We start from the raw sequence: 16,751 nt of genomic DNA, 5'->3' as shown, positions 1-16,751 counted from the left end.
TAATTAAACCAACACTTTCCCTTCGTCTGACTTAGTTGAGAAATACCTTCATTTAACCGTTGACAGAGGATTCTGAGGGCAACAGACATGGGAGGATCTCAACAGTCCATTAAGACAGGTTCATCTTCCTTCCTGTATATTTTATATTTAAGAAACCTATTTTAGGATATGTTGGAGGCAGCTTAATATTTTTAGATGGTAACACAAATGTAAAACGACTTTCCTGATTTTTAGATATCCTTTGAATTTTTAATCAATATGAGAAAAGCTTTTCTATTGAGGAAGTCCAGACTATCACATGGGGGTGATCATTTAAACTGCTTGTGTAGGAGGATAAACACTTCACAAAGTCTGCTGTGAAAATGTGCACAGACTATCTAAACGAGGCTATGTTTCAAGATGTAGGGCATGTACATACTCATATTTTCTTTGGTGCCAACAATTTAGTTGAAAATGGACGTCCTAAGGATAGTTGGGATTATGGCACAACTCAGTGAGTTGGTTACCTGGAATCTTCCTCGATTAAGGGATTTTCTTTTTCTCACAGCACCTCGATTCCAAACAAGTAGGCTTTGATGAAGTCTTTCAGCTCAAAGTATGCCTTGCACACTTCCCTTTTCCAGGCTCAATGCCTGTACAAATCTGGAGCAACACCACACTCACTAAGAGATGCCTTTCTGTTGATAGCTCAAGTCATGGAGGATTTCACACATCTGTGCACAGTCTAGAGATTTCTGTACGTTATTGATGTTGCATTAGAGATCTCCACCTTTTTTTTAAAACTGACTCTGTTGCTAATGTATAACTTGAAACAATTATGTGTTACTTATACTTTCTGCAAGTTCAGTAAAGGATTTTTGAGTAGATGAATAAATGAACTGAAAACTGAGATCTTGTCTAGAAAACTTCCAAGTCTTTAAAATGTTTGGAAGCCATTTAATTTCCGTCTTTCCTCCTTGGTGATGTCATCACGCACTTAGTCTTCAAGCAAAGGCACTCGGGAGCTGCAGTTGACACCTCTTCCTCGCGTGTCTTCTGTGAGTAAGTCCCACAGCTTCTGTCTGCCTCAGCTTAGATAGTCCCCCTTCATCTACTCAGCAGCATCTCATGGAATTGTGACAAAACAGGTTTGACCGCATGTGACCGAGACCTAGAGTTCAGTTCAGTTCAATTCAGTCACTCAGTCGTGTCCGACTCTTTGTGACCCCAGGGACTGCAGCACGCCAGGCCTCCCTGTCCATCACCAACTCCCGGAGTTAACTCAAACTTATGTCTGTTGAGTCGATGATGCCTTCCAGTCATCTCATCCTCTGTCGTCCCCTTCTCCTCCTGCCTTCAATCATTCCCAGCATCAGGGTCTTTTCCAATGAGTTGGTTCTTCCCATCAGGTGGTCAAAGCATTGGATTTTCAGCTTCAGCATCAGTCCTTCCAATGAATATTCAGGACTGATATCCTTTAGGATGGACTGGTTGGACCTCCTTGCAGTCCAAGGGACTCTCAAGACTCTTCTCCAGCACCACAGTTCAAAAGCATCAATTCTTTGGTGCTCAGCTTTCTTTATAGTCCAACTCTCACATCCATACATGACTACTGGAAATACCATAGCTTTGACTAGATGGACCTTTGTTGGCAAAAGACCTCAGTGCCAGTGGCTTAAAACACAAGACAGAAGGGTTTTTCTCTGTCTCGTAACAATCCAGGCTGGTCTGCAGCCTCTTCCTCTTCAGAAGCTCAGATTCCTTCTGCTAGGGAATTCCTTCTCCTTCTGGTGGTGTTCTCATCTACATGGTGCAATATGGCTTGCCACCATCCCTGAATTCCAGGAAGAAAGAAGGGGGATATGAGAAATGAGAGGATATTTTTAACCTTTCTTTAACTAGGAACCCATGTAATTTAGAATCACATCCCACTGAGCAGGATTAGTCACATGGCCCCACTTCATTGCAAGGAGTTGACTAGGAAATGTAGTCTTCATTCTGGGCAGCCTATGCCCAGGGAAAAATTCCACCCCTATGTAAGAAGACAAAACAGATATTGCGTGGATATTGGTGAACAGCTTGCAGTCTTGACCTCGTTGCCTAACTTGCTTTCCTGCTTCCTGCCTCCCAAACTGCTCCTTTTACTCAACTCATACCAGAAGCAATCTGGCCACATCTCTTTCTGCTCCAAAAGCATGTACCAAGCTCTTGACTGCCTGGACATAAACTCTTAGTTTTCAACAGGGACTGAACAGTCTTCATGATCTGGTTCCTGTCCACCTCAGCTCCTATTTCTGTCCTCTTCGCACCTTATTCTCTAACACTGAACTCTGTGATTTTTCCATGAGTAACATAGTGTCTCATGCCTCAGTGCCTTTGCACCTGCTGTTTCTTTGAAAATCAAACTCAGGAGTCACTTCTTTCAGGAAATATTTTCTGTTACTCTCTCTACTCCCAGCCTTAATCAAGAGACTTCACTGGACACGCTTTATACCTCATATCTGTATTTACTCATTCCATCTTTTGGTTTTATAGGCAATGGCACCCCACTCCAGTCACTCTTGCCTGGAAAATCCCATGGATGGAGGAGCCTGGTAGGCTGCAGTCCATGGGGTTGCTAAGAGTTGGGCATGACTGAGCGACTTCACTTTCACTTTTCACTTTCATGCATTGGAGAAGGAAATGGCAACTCACTCCAGTGTTCTTGCCTGGAGAATCCCAGGGACGCGGGAGCCTGGTGGGCTGCCGTCTATGGGGTCGCCCAGAGTCGGACACGACTGAAGTGACTCAGCAGCAGCAGCAGCAGCAGTAATCACTTATTTCCTCTTCTACACCATGAGCATGATGAGATTCACCTTTATATCCCCAGAATTCAGCTCAGCGCTTGCCACAGAGCAGCTCAATAACTACGTATTTACTCTCGATTGAATGAATGAATGAACAAATGACAGGAGTGATAAGACCTCGGCACCTGCTTAGAGCTTTTAACCTTTTACATGATGTTCCCTTTTAATAAAAACTCCTTGTGAGCCCTTACTCGGTTTGAGGCACATTTACTTTGTGTAAGAGTATTAGCCTAGTTGGGCTTCCCAGGCGGTACTAGTGGTAAAGACTCGCCTGCAAATGCAGAAGACACAAGAGACGTTGGTTTGGTTCCTGGGTTGGGAAGAGCTTTTGGAGGAAGGCAAGGCAACCCACTCCAGTATTCTTGCCTGGAGAATGCCATGGACAGAGGAGCCTGGCGGGGTACAATCCATGAGGTCGCAGCGTCAGACACAACCAAAGAGGCTTAGCGTGCACACACGCTTCAGCATAGTTATCTAACTTAACCTTTAAGGATAGCCCTGTCATGGATAGAACAGTTGCCATGGTTCTCATTCTACAGGTGGGAAAACGAGGCATGGAGAACTAGTTTAAATAACCCATCTCATCTCTTTCTCAGTTGTAGTGACTATAGGGAAGGTGTTGCGTGGAAGAGAGTGGAGGGGAGTTTTGCCTTGGGTGGTAGGTATCCTGTAGGTATATTGAAGTGGTAGTTATTGGGCCCTTGTCCAAATCTATAATTTATTAGCTTTTCTTTCCTTTTCTGGGCTTCAGTTTTCTCATCTGTAATAGGAAGGGTTGGCTCGAAGATCCCTAAGTTTCCTTCCAAATCTTAAAGTCAGCGATTTTCTCACTTCTCTAATACAGAAAATTGAAATGTAACCCTCCTCTACACCAATATGCTGCATCCACACAGCTGTGCTTTTGCTAAAAATGGACACTTTCTAAATGTTAAAAGAGTACATGGTAGAGAATAGTCAGTTTAGATCCAAAAACCCCGACTGTGCTAAAAGATTAACACAAAAGCCCTGGATCCCACTCAACAGAAAATCTCCCCAGAATGGAATATGTATAATGGCATTGCTTTGACTGGAGGGTTTTTTTTTAGATTGCTTCCAGACATATTTAGTCACCAAGCACATTTTGGATCTAGGAGGAGTGCAGTTGAAACATAGCCAGAAATCACCCTGGCTCCTCTCTCTGCCGTGAGTCCACAACGCATGGAATTCTACACGACTCCTGTGTGTGAAGACAAAGCTTGTGCAGGTCTTTTCCCTCATTAAGCTACCCCGGAAACTGGAAGAGTCTGTTAAACAGTCTCGCTTCTTCCCCACCAGGGTTCTGAAACAACTAAAAACAAGGCCAAGTGTTTCATCGGGGGAGATAAATATAGCACCTTTGCGGTGATAACAGTGATACTGGAGAACACGGTTTCGGTTGGTGGTCAAGGTGACTTTCTAATCCTGAAGCCTAGAGTCAGATGGACATCCACCAGCCCTGCTAGATGAAGAGAAGCTTTTCCCCAACAAGGGATGAATGAAGCATTCTGTTTCTCCACACAGACTCACTATGGCGCTGGTTACCCCTCAATCTCTTCTTCCCTTCCCCGATGGTAATACAGCCCCCATCTTTCAGTGAGGCCTGGTGGCTCCTCAGAATAAAGACGACATTCCCCAATCTCTCTTGCAACTAGGTGTGGCCATTTGACTCTGCTCAAGGACGTGGGAGTAAAAGGACGGGTTTGTGCCTCATTCTAGGATGAATGAGGGTCTGCATTCCTCCCCTTAGGTTTCCTCTTCCTTCTGGCAAGAGTCCATGTGGACCATGAAATGGAAACTGAATTCTGAGGATGGGACCCTGGGGACATCATGCCAGAGCTGGACTGCTCGCCTCAGACTTTATTTATGGAAGAGAGATGACCTGTGTCTTGTTTAATTATTATTCAGTCCTGGAGGATATTTTGGGTTTCCTGCCGCTTCAGGCTGAGCCCAGTTCTGACTGATACACTCTCCAATCAGATGCATCGTTCCATCTCCTCAGGCCCTGGCAGTTTATTTAATTCTCATAACAGTCCTACAAGGTAAGTAGTAGTACTACCCCCATGATAAACTCCTCCACAGATGATGTAACAGAGGCCCAGAGAGGTCAGGAAGCTTGCTCCAGATGGCAGTGCTCGGGAGTGATGGAGCTTGGATGCAAACCCAGGCCGGCTAGCTCTTCTGCGTTCCATCACTAACCAGGCAGTTTCCTACGAGGAGCAAGTACAGAGGCCCTCCTGTGTCACCTCAAGTGAAGGATGTTTATGCTGGGGTAGATAGAGAGGCCGGAGAAATAAAGGCTACCTCAGTGGTCACCTGAGATGCCCTGGCTTGTGCTTACCACTTCAGCAGGGTCGAATCCATCATTCCTAGACTATTTTCCCATCACTGGGGGGGTTCCGTCACTGCCTGCCAGTATCTGTCCTGCTTCTGCCCTCCTATCACACTCAACCACCAGCAGTTTCAACTCAGTTTCTTTCTACCTCATGGTATCTTCTTGTGCATGCCTCTACTGCCTTTGGCTTCTGCATTTTTCCCTCTACACATACACATTTTGGGGGGCTCCAAAATCACTGCAGATGGTGATTGCAGCCATGAAATTAAAAGACGCTTACTCCTTGGAAGGAAAGTTATGACCAACCTAGATAGCATATTCAAAAGCAGAGACATTACTTTGCCGACTAAGGTCCGTCTAGTCAAGGCTATGGTTTTTCCAGTGGTCATGTATAGATGTGAGAGTTGGACTGTGAAGAAGGCTGAGCATCGAAGAATTGATGCGTTTGAACTGTGGTGTTGGACAAGACCCTTGAGAGTCGCTTGGACTGCAAGGAGATCCAACCAGTCCATTCTGAAGATCAGCCCTGGGATTTCTTTGGAAGGAATGATGCTAAAGCTGACAAGTACTTTAGCCACCTCATGCAAAGAGTTGACTCATCGGAAAAGACTCTGATGCTGGGAGGGATTGGGGGCAGGAGGAGAAGGGGACGACTGAGGATGAGATGGCTGGATGGCATCACTGACTCGATGGACGTGAGTCTGAGTGAACTCCAGGAGTTGATGATGGACAGGGAGGCCTGGCGTGCTGCGATTCATGGGGTTGCAAAGAGTCGGACACGACTGAGCGACTGAACTGAACTGAACTGATACACATTTCTGCCAGGTGGCACTAGTGGTAAGAACCCACCTGCCAATGCAGGAAATATAGGAGACGTGGGTTCGATCCCTGGATTGGGAACAGCCCCTAGAGAGGGAAATGGCAACTTACTCTAGCAATCCTCCCTGGAGAATCCCATGGACAGAAGAACCTGGTGGGCTACCATCCATAGGGTGGCAAAGAGTCCGACATGACTAAGGTGACTGAGCATGTCTGCTTTATTGTCCACCAACAATATTGTCTTCTCCATACAAACAATTGGTGGGATCAGCCAGTTCCCACCAAGGGTAAGTCCTGCTTACTTGTAGGGCTGTTTTGAGAATTAAATAAAACTCTGTTGTGTATCTCTTAGAGCAGGACTTGGCCTATAGCAAGAGGTATGTAATCATTTGCCGAGTGAATAACTTGTCAGAAGGGGAACTCTTCTCTCCCTGCTGATGCTTGCTTCCGTGTGGAGGGACATCAATCAGTATAGCACTCAGGGTTGATCCCCGCCTTTTGACCTCGCCTTTCCTCACTCAGGGCCTGAGGAGATGGAACGATGCATCTGATTGGAGAGTGCATCAGTCAGAACTGGGCTCGGCCTGAAGCGGCAGGAAACCCAAAATATCCTCCAGGGCTGAATGCCCAGCTGGGTTAAGCTTTTGTACCAGTCGCTGTCTCTGGATGATCAGAGCCTCCTAACCCACCACTCCACCCCTCCTCCCCAGCCCAGGTCGCCAGGAGCGCTGTAGGCTGCGCCACACCCTTCAGGAACTCTCTGCCGTACAGTTCCTTGTTCAGTCTCTTTGAGCAGGACGCATGCCCAGCAAGGGAGTTGGGGCGTGTTGTCCTTGCTGTATTCTCTTTGTTCTCCTTTTTTCCTTATAGCCTATGAATGAAGCCAAAAACATAAACACAGAATCCAGCGTTTGCCCCTTCTTTCCTATATCTTATCAAAATAACATGGAATGAGCTCTGGACGTGCACCGAAGATATCGTCCAAGTCTCACTGCTCCGTCTAGTCCAACTGATGCTTATGGCTTCTTTATTGATTATTGGCTAGAGTATCACCAATGGCAGTCTTTGAAGCAGTGACCACCCTTGATTAATCTGCTATGATCAGAGTAGTTGGTTATGAAGAATTAGGGGGACTGTAGTTCTGGCTGTCTCTCCGGGCACCACAGACTCTTCTCTAAGAATAGTAGCAGAAGACTAGGCGTGACTAGGAAGGTTTGGCATGAGGAAAAAATGGGTAGATTCATTCAAGGTTTCATAGATTACGTAGAGTTTAACCTAACCGTTATCTTCTGAACTCTTCTTAGGTTCTCCAGGTGTTTAGGATTTGAATTAAGAGTGGAAATACACACTGGACTGGAGAGTCTAACCTGAGCTCCCTGTCCAAGGAAGAGAGCGAGTTCTGGACCCCTGTCCTTTCTTGCCTTTCCTCCTCCTCTTCCATTTTTATTGCAGGTGTACAGAAATGGGCTCCAAAATCACTGCTGCCATGAAGTTAAAAGATGGTTACTCCTTGGAAGAAAAGTTATGACCAACTTAGACAACATGTTAAAAAGAAGAGACCTTTTGCCAACAAAGGCCCATGTAAACCATTAGTCAAAACTATGGTTTTTCCAGTAGTCGTGTATGGATGCGAGAGTTGGACCATAAAGAAGGCTGAGTGCCAAAGAATCGCTGCTTTTGAACTGTGGTGTTGGAGAAGACTCTTGAGAGTCCCTTGGACTGCAAGGAGATCCAATCAGTCCATCCTAAAGGAGATCAGTCCTGGATGTTCATTGGAAGGACTGACTCTGAAGCTGAAACTCCAGTACTTTGGCCACCTGATGCGAAGAGTTGGCTCATCAGAAAAGACCACAATGCTGGGGAAGATTGAAGGCAGGATAACAAGGTGACGACAGAGAACGAGATGGTTGGATGGCGTCACCGGCTCAGTGGACGTGAGTGTGAGCAAGCTCCAGGAGATGGTGAAGGACAGGGAGGCCTGATGTGCTGCAGTCCATGGGGTTGCAGAGAGTCAGACACAACTGAGTGACTGAACAACAAAATGGAAATGAGTTCATTACAATCCTTGGCTCACGACATATTCTTATTCTTAATTTGAAAACGGCTCGCTCTTACGATTTACCTCATAGGGACTTTGAAAAGATTAAATGAATTAAATATAGATAACACTGAGGATAGTGTCCAGCACATGATGAACACTGTGGTAGTGTTGTTTGACCAGGGTCTCTGGGTCCTGCTGGGTGTTAGGGTGGTGTTCTGCAAATCAGCTTTTGAGAGTGTCACTTTTACCTATGCTTATACGCGTGTATCAGTTTATCTCGACTCGTTCTGACCAGTCAAGATGAGTTATTTTTTTTTCCTTCACAGATAACTTTTTTCTTGAGTAGTGAATTAGTGGCTGATGGAAAAATATTAACTCAGTTAATATACATGGAAATGTACAAATAATTATATAATAATAATACATCATGTAATAATAATATATCACATGATGCATAATTCTATCTCTAAGCTCTCCGCCAGCCTTAATAGGCTGTGATTCTATAAAGGATGCTGAATTATTTATTGCAGCCTGCCTGAAGTTTGACAAGTCATGACGGAACTTAAATTACACTGCTTTGTTGAGTCTGAAATCACATTCCGAGGTAATGGTCACTGGCTAAGTAAAATGGACTGCCAGTTATTCAAATAAAGAGAAGTCATATTGTCCTGTATTAGCAATCTTCACCTCCCCACCCATTAATAAAGTTCATTTGTTTCCACTTGCCCACTTCTTTGTTCTGCAGGGCTTTCTGAAGACTGCTGAATCCGTGTATGCTTTTATCCACTCCAAACAGTCCTAAGGAGACTGATTCTTCTAGTGAGTGTATTTTTAGCCACAATTAAAGCTTGTGTCTCTGGATTTTCTGAACAACTGGCATCCTGCAGGATTCAGAACCACCTGCATTCAGCCTTTAGGGAACTAGACTCCTTTGCTGATGGTTCAGCTCTCAAACAGAGGCATAAACACCACAGGTTGTGTGTAAACGGGGAAGGTAGCTACTTATGCCAAACATGAGTATTAATAACACAAGCTGTGCAAACAAAAACACTAACCGGGTTCAAAGCATGATTCCTCCTCTGCCCTGCTCTCCCTCCCAGACTTACCTGAAGGACAGGATAGTAGCAGAAAGCAAGTGGCTTCCACCAGCTACTGGGTCCTGTAAAGCAAGAGATGAAATCAACAGGGAAATGCCAGTGTAGAATCCATGGGCCCCGGAAACTGCAAGTCAAGCACCACCTTTGTCTGCCTTGAGGCTGGACTTTTAGGGAAGGTTTGGAAATCACAGAAGTGTAATTAGCTGCCAGAAACTGGTAGAGTCTCTAAAAGAGACTGAGGTCAAAGGTCAGGGTAGGGCCTTGTCGAAGGCCACTCCTCTCTAGTCCAGAAAAATGAAAAGCTTAACAGATGGGCAGATAGAGGCTGGATCCATTGAGAAGATCAAACTCTTCTTTCCTGTCTTGCAAGTAGGAACACCTGTAACGTGTTATTCTCAGGAGGACTTGTCAGCTGATAGAAACCTAGGTCTCTTAGCTTAAGTCCCCAAATGAGTCTCAACAAGGCGAGTGCTTATCTTCTGCTGTGTGATGAACCACTCCAAAATTTACAGGCTTAAAACAATAATTTGTTATTATCTGTCATGGTTCTGTGAGTAGAGAAGGCTCAGCTTGACCTCCCTGGTTTGGAGGCTCTCATGCCTGGATGGTCAGCTGCCATTTGACTTCCCCAGAAACTGAATTCTGTGAAGGCAGAGTTCAATTCTGCCCTCTTATCCTCAGTTCTACGCCATGGTCTAGTGTGGGCTGGACGTCCAGCAGGGCCTCCTCCACCACGGTTCTGGGCCCCAGTGCTCCTCCCTGACCTCCCGCTGCAGCTGAGCAGCTGGACACGGCGGCTCAGGGCTCCAAGAGGGAGGAAGGCGCCCTAGCATAGCGTCCCTTCTGCCACGTTCTATTGGCCAAAGCCATGAAAGGCCAATTCAAATTCAAGACAATGGAGCGGCATGTGGGTACAAAGCGGGGAGCTACAGGGGCCATCATCTCTGGAGACAAGTTACAACATGAAGCGAGTCCCATCTCTTGGAATGTCTCCCAGAAACCTCGCCATTGAGAAGCAGAGACCTTTTTGTGCTGAGCCTGGCAGAGATCTTTGCCTAGTTACTTATAATACTTTTCATCCTTTAGCTCTTAGCTGAAACATCACTCTCCCAGGATGACTTTCTAAGACCTCGTCACTAAATTAGGTTCTCCTGTGCTTTTCCTAGAATTTCATAGTCTGTAACTGCACATTGCTATGATTACCGATTTAACGTGAATTTCAGTCCGAGACGGGGCTGAAGACTCCGCACGGCAGGCAGGCCTGTCTGCAGTCTCTCCATCGACTGCCTCTGCTTGGCACGGTGCTGGCTCTCAGTAAAAACTCAGGAGACGTTTGTTGAGGATGAAGGCATGGATGAGAGGTGAACACGTCTGATCCTCCCATGTGGCTTCAGTGGTTCACTCGGGGGTTTTCATTAAGGGGCGTCTGGTCACCCTTCCGTGAATTTATGATGTTTTAAACTTGTATTGGCTGAATGCCCAGCAGGTCCCAGTCCCCACCCTAGACCACGGGGTAGAACTGAGGCTAAGAGGGCAGAATTGAACTCTGCCTTCACAGAATCAGTTTCTGGGGAAGTCAGACAAGTAGACACCCTTGTACAGTCCACGTAGAGAGTGCAGGTTGCCAGGTCGATTACGTGCACCTCCTTCCCTTGCCTTCCTAACCTCTCGCCCCACCACACACACAGGGGGTTTCAAATGCCATTCCAGGGCCCATGGATTCTACACAGAACACTCCTGGTTTAGAGGCTGTAGCATGAAATATGCCTCAATAATATTTTCAGCTATATTATTTGGGGCTTATTAAGAATGACTGGGGAATGTCCTTCTTTAATGAAAAAACCACTATAATATTGTTAAGTAATTAGCCTCCAATTAAATTAATTTTAAAAAAAGAAAAAAAATTAAAAACAAACTTGCTTCATATTAGATGTTCATAGCATTGGAAAGCCAGGGTTTTTGTCAGAAGAGCTGGAATCTACAAGGAGTTGAAAAGTTTGTGAAATCTTTCCAAGGTCAGAACCAGAGGTGAAAGTTTTTCACTTTTAGACCTGCTTGTGTTTCAGATTACGCAAACCAAACTCACCTTTGTACTTCTCTGTTCATAGTCCACACAATGTATTAAGAAATCAAATACAGAGCAATTGCAAAATCACCCAGCAATGCACAACTTATCTTGTTTCAGCTTGGCTGTCCGTCACACTCTGAGAACAAGAAAGAGCTTCTGATACAGCAGTGAAAGAAGAATGAATTTTGTTCTGCATGTGAGTTGTTTTGAAGGTTTGGGGTGGGGGAGAGACACAATCAATCATTTTTACATTTTAAAGAAACATTCCAGTTTCTGAGCAGAGTTTGTTTGGACTCCAGGAGTTTAGAAGTGAAGCAGGCTTCCCTGGTGGCTCAGACGGTAAAGAATCTGCCTGCAATATAGGGACATGGGCTTGATCTCTGGGTTGGGAAGTGGTTGCATGGCAACCTACTCCAGTATTCTGGCCTGGAGAATCCCAAGGACTGTAGAGTCTGTGGGGTCACAAAGAGTCAGACACAACTGAGCAACTAACTCTTTAATACTTTCGCTTTCAGGAAGACCAGTCAAGAAGCTTCTGTAATTGGCCAGGCTCAGAGGAAAGGGTAACAGCAGAGACCGGAAATGAGTGACTAGACTAATGAAGGGGTTTAAAAATCATGTCGTATTTGTATTTTAGAAAGCTAGGAGAGGTGTGGATGCTTCAATATGAGATGGGGCTACCATGTAAAAGATGGATTCAAATTTTCCTGTGTCCCTGAAGGAAGACCCGTGGATGGAGACCATAGGGCATGGGACTCGTGCTCAGAATGAGGAAGTGTTTTTTACCCGAGCTTTGCAAAGATGGGAGGGACTGCCTGGGGAGTCAATGAGTTCTCATTCTTGACTCTGCCTGAGCAAGGGCTGGAGGACCTGTGGGAGGAGACATGGGGAGTCTAGAAGGAACCATGGGACCAGATGAGGCAGAAACCTTACTCTGAGATTCCCTGACTTTGGTGACTCGTAAATGGAGCAGGACTGAGAAACTGATATTCTTATTTTGGTGTTACACCATTAAGGTAAAGAAACTTCATAATTATGTTATCCATCTTGGGGATTTTTAGAGAACTCTCAAGTATTTGGCCCACAATATATCTAATGTGGGTGTAGCTGCTACGGATCTATTTAGTAGAAGTGGGTGAGCTTTCTTTCCCCACAACTTGGCTACGTTTCTCAGAATATTTCTCTTTAATCTTCTTTAAAGAGGTGGTGGGTGAGAAGGGTGTAGGTTCTGGGTTAGCGAGACCTAGCTAGAAATTCTCTGCCACACTTGCTAATTCCATGAGTGTCGGTAAATTACCTAACATCTGCGAGCCTCATTTATTCGCCTATTAAATGGGAAGCACATTGTTTGCTTTTTTTTTTTTTTCTGGCTGTGTCGGGTCTCCGCTGCTGCTGGTGGGCTTCCTCTGGTTTCCGCCTGCGGGGCCGCTCTCTGGTTGCGGCCCTCTCGCTTCTCCCTGCGGGGACTTCTCTGCAGAGACAGGCTCTAGGGCGCACCAGCCTCGGAGCTGTGGCTGTCGGGTCCCAGAGCACAGGGTCAATAGTTGTGGCTCATAGACTTGGTTGCCCTGCAGCACGTGGGATCTTCCCAGACAAGGGGCTGAACCCGTGTCCTCCTGCATTGGCAGCCAGATTCCTATCCATCTAACACCAAGAAAGCCCTCTATGGTTGTTTTAAGAGAAAATCTATATAGAGTTCCCAGCACTTAGTAGGATGTTAATACATGGGGAAAAAATTTTAAAACACTTTTTCTTATGCAAGTAAATGGAGCCGAGTCATTACCTGTGGGAAGTGGGTAGTCCTGGTGATGGAAGAGCCAGTCAGTGGCAGGAAATGCTCCCTGATTGGATTGATGGATCCTATGTCCAGGATATTATTCATCCCCTCCCCCTCCCAATTTGATGCATCTTTAAAGATAACCATTTATGGAATGTTTAGGAACATTCAGTGTGCATAAAACACTGAGAAATTAGCAACAGTTCAGAGGCAATGATGTATGAGGCTTAGTACTCTCCTGAGTCTGAGGCTGGGGAACTGGGGGGCTAACTGTGTCTCTTCCATGAGTGCACATCTTCCTGTGAATACTGGGGGTGGGGAGGGATTGATCTTCAAATAAATACAATTCATGGTTTAGTGGAAAAGCTGCAAGCTTCCTCATGAAGATTGAATAGCAAGTCAGTTCATTATACTGTAGTATATTGATATTGCAATCTGCTCCCAGTGAATGCAATTGCAAATCCATTTAGGAAGGCGTGTGATCTGGGATTTGGTTCATTTTCGTTTACCCTTTGGGTACCTGAATGGTTGGGCAAACGAGACCTGGCCCCCCTCCACTACCCTTGGGTCCTGAACGTTTCTATTAATACTCCTCCAACACCAGTCACGGTGCCTGGTCATGGAGCGGGGACAGGTCTCATTTGCAAACCCATCCAGGTTCTTGCTAGTGTTTGCTGGCTGACCAGAGATGCCCTCATTATGTGTCTCTAGTGTGCTGTTGCCCACTCAGCACAGGGATGGTCAGACTCTGGTTACCAGTTTACCTCCGTTTGTGTATTCACTGTGCACGCCCCGTGACCCAGGCAGCTAACTGCAACCTTGACACACAGCCTCCTCATCTCTTTATATGTCCAGCGAACAATCCATGGAGCCAGTTCAGTCGGGGTCCACAACCTGTTGATGTGTGAGACTCTGTTTCCTCAGAGTTTCTCGTAAAGCTCCAAAGCTGAGAGCAGACAAGCTCCCCAGCGTTCTCAAGAGAGTGACAGGGAGCTCGCAGACGTGCCCTTTATGGCTTTCAGAGGTGATCTACTGATCACGTTACTATAACCGCCTGCTTCGCACCCCGCCCCCCCCAAACATCCTGTGTGAAGCAGGCATGTGACTTCTGCAGGCAGCTCACCCTGGGTTCATTGACCTGAAGAGTTCTGGTCACATGGGGACTACTGCGGCATTCTCATCTCCAGATTCAAGTGACAAGATTCCTGGAGAACTGTCACAGGGTTTTGGGGTGGATGCTTCTGGAAAGGGAAGCTGGCATCTCACTCCCTGGCTGCGTGCAGGCTGAGCTCAGAAGCATGGGCGCATTTGCAGCCTGCCACCAGGTGGCAGAGGAGAGCGCTCTTGAGGGCTCGACCCCTTGATGTTGGAGTCTAGGCTGCTTCCTGAATACGGCGAAGGAGGCTTCATTACAACCTGGAGCATTCTGGAGGTCTGAGGGTGGATGGTGCAGCCTGCGATGGCTGGACGGAGAGAAAGGAAGAGAGGCTCAGGGTCTGGCCTGCGTGTCTCTCACCCACAGAAGGTGGTGGTCAGGCGTAAGCCACTGTCCAGGTCAGCTTGGACTGACTATAACACCATAGGTGGGGTGGCTTACCCCACATGAATTTATTTCCCACAGTTCTGGAGGCTGAGAAGTCCAAGATCAGGGTGCCACCGTGGGCAGGTTCTGACTTGCAAATGGCCATCTTCTCACCATGCCTCACATTGCAGGGACTAGAGAGAAGCAAGCTCTACTGTCTCTCATAAGGGCACGAATCCTATCACAGAGGCTCCACCCTCATGACCTAATCACCTCCCAAAGGCCCCATCTCCAAACACCATCACACTGGGCACTGGGGCTTCAGTATATGAACTTTGGAGGAACACAAATATACAGTCTGACAGCCATTTAGAAAGAATCTTTCCGAGAGGGCAGTGTGCACAGGATGCTCCCATGGGAGGCAGGAACTCAGAGGTAGTCCAGCAAGAGCGACCCAGGAGCAAATGACTCCCTCGGGAACAGAGCGACACAGCAGCTCCTGTGGTGACTCGGAAGAACACTCCATGTGTCCCACATAAAGGCAGCTTTTGAAGGAGGGGCAACAGCAGATGGCAAGCCACTCCAGGACTCTTGCCTGGAGAACGCCATGGACAGAGAAGCCTGGCAGGCCCCAGTCGACGGGGCCGCAAAGAGTCGGACACGACTGAGCAACCATCACTCACTCGCTCAGCACAGAAGTGGTGGCCTTGCAGTCAAAGGAGAACGTGAGAGTGACCAGAGGGATAAAAGGACTTCTGACTCTTCCCTTCACCTGTCTTTTCCATGTACTGACCTTGAAAGTGCAGAAGAGATGGCAGAAGGTGGAGGCAAAAGCCATGTTCAGTTTCCACTGCAAGTCCCCTACGCAGGGTCAAGGGTCAGGCCTGAGTGGAAAGGAGTGGACGGTGCAGGCAGGTGGTGTGGAGATAGGGAAGGGACAGAAGCTCAGATGGTGAAGAATCTGCCTGCAAAGCAGTTCAGCCCCTGGGGTGGGAAGACTCCCTGGAGAAAGAGATGGCTATGCACACGAGCGCCTGGAGAACCCCTGGTGGGCCACACACAGTCCATGGGGTCGCACAGAGCAGGACAAGAATGAGTGACTAACACTTAGGAGGCTGGTAGAGCTTAGGATTAGATAGGAGGTTCAAGTTTTGTTTTAGATTGGACAGGACTTTAGAGAATGTGAAAATGAATCTTTATCACTAGAGGGAGATTGTTCATGAAACCAAAGAAGGTCACAAGATCTGTCTGGGATGCCCTTAAAAGGGGAAGGAAGGAGATCCGTCAGAACGTGCTGGAAGCTGTGGAAGGAGAAAAATAAATCTGTTCGTGTTTGTATCCTCACTGAGTTCAGTCCATTCATTGAATTGCTTCCATGTGCAATATAGGCATCACGGAGGAATTCACAGGTGAGACAGAGGACAGCGCCATCCACCATCCAGTCTGGAGTTAGGGTTAGCAGACCTCCCTAAACATCCTCCTGAGGTGTGACTTTCCTTTCTGGATCTCCTCTAATCGTGCTTCCCTGATAGGTCAATCGGTAAAGAATCTGCCTGCAATGCGGGAGACCCTGGTTCAATTCCTGGGTTGGGAAGATCTGCTGGAGAAGAGATAGGCTACCCACTCCAGTGTTCTTGGGATTCCCTTGTGGCTCACCTGGTAAAGAATCCGCCTGCAATGCGGAAGACCTGGGTTCGATCCCTGGGTTGGGAAGATCCTCTGAAGAAGGGAAAGGCTACCCACCCCAGTATTCTGGTCTGGAGAATCCCATGGACTCTACAGTCCATGGGGTCGCAAAGAGTCAGACACAACTGAGCGACTTTCACTTTCCAACTATGCAGCACTGGAGGTCCTTCCCCCCCTGCGTGGAGCTCAAGCTCTTTCCCCTGCCCTCCCTGAAGACATTTCAGTGATCCCCCACAGGAAGGGCATGGCATCAAGGTGGGTGTGCACGGGAGGGGGCAGACCCTGTTGCACACTCACCCTAGACTTTTTCCAGGAATGAAGCCTGAAGGTAAGTTTGTAGGTTGATCTCAGTCTCACAGAACGAGCTTCCATGTAGGTTAAATGAGGCAGGTATTGTGCCCAGAAAGGAAATCCAATTTTTAAAGGTAATTTTGGATTCTCATTGAAAAATTCAGTTGGGGGGGGGTCTAGGCTGTTGGACATGAAAGTCTCAAGATGCGAGCTTCTATAACGTTGATACTTATACGTGCTTTTGTAACTTCTTTCCAGCCTTCAGGTGAATTTCC

The 16,751-nt window shown here is 46.8% G+C and overlaps 2 long non-coding RNA genes across 2 annotated transcripts in view; one reads left to right on the top strand and one right to left on the bottom strand.

Annotated features, from left to right (window-relative positions):
* Positions 1 to 6,196: 6,196 nt before the first annotated feature.
* On the bottom strand, positions 6,197 to 9,232 carry LOC132660140 (uncharacterized). Its single transcript, XR_009601383.1, has 2 exons — positions 9,142 to 9,232; positions 6,197 to 8,023 (listed from the first exon to the last, which is right to left on the bottom strand). It is a non-coding gene; the product is annotated as an uncharacterized LOC132660140 (long non-coding RNA).
* A 2,066-nt stretch (positions 9,233 to 11,298) lies between these two features.
* The window catches only part of LOC105609318 (uncharacterized), a 32,588-nt gene continuing 27,135 nt past the window's right edge, over positions 11,299 to 16,751 (top strand). Inside the window, exon 1 of the long non-coding RNA XR_001041966.5 lies at positions 11,299 to 12,216. This is a non-coding gene — a long non-coding RNA (uncharacterized LOC105609318). The remainder of the gene's footprint in view (positions 12,217 to 16,751) is intronic.

The sequence above is a fragment of the Ovis aries genome, chromosome 7, assembly GCF_016772045.2.
Source record: "Ovis aries strain OAR_USU_Benz2616 breed Rambouillet chromosome 7, ARS-UI_Ramb_v3.0, whole genome shotgun sequence".
Classification (NCBI taxonomy): Eukaryota; Metazoa; Chordata; class Mammalia; order Artiodactyla; family Bovidae; genus Ovis; species Ovis aries.
The sequence above is the reverse complement of the archived record's forward strand: the minus strand, read 5'-3'. Positions and strand labels throughout refer to the sequence as shown.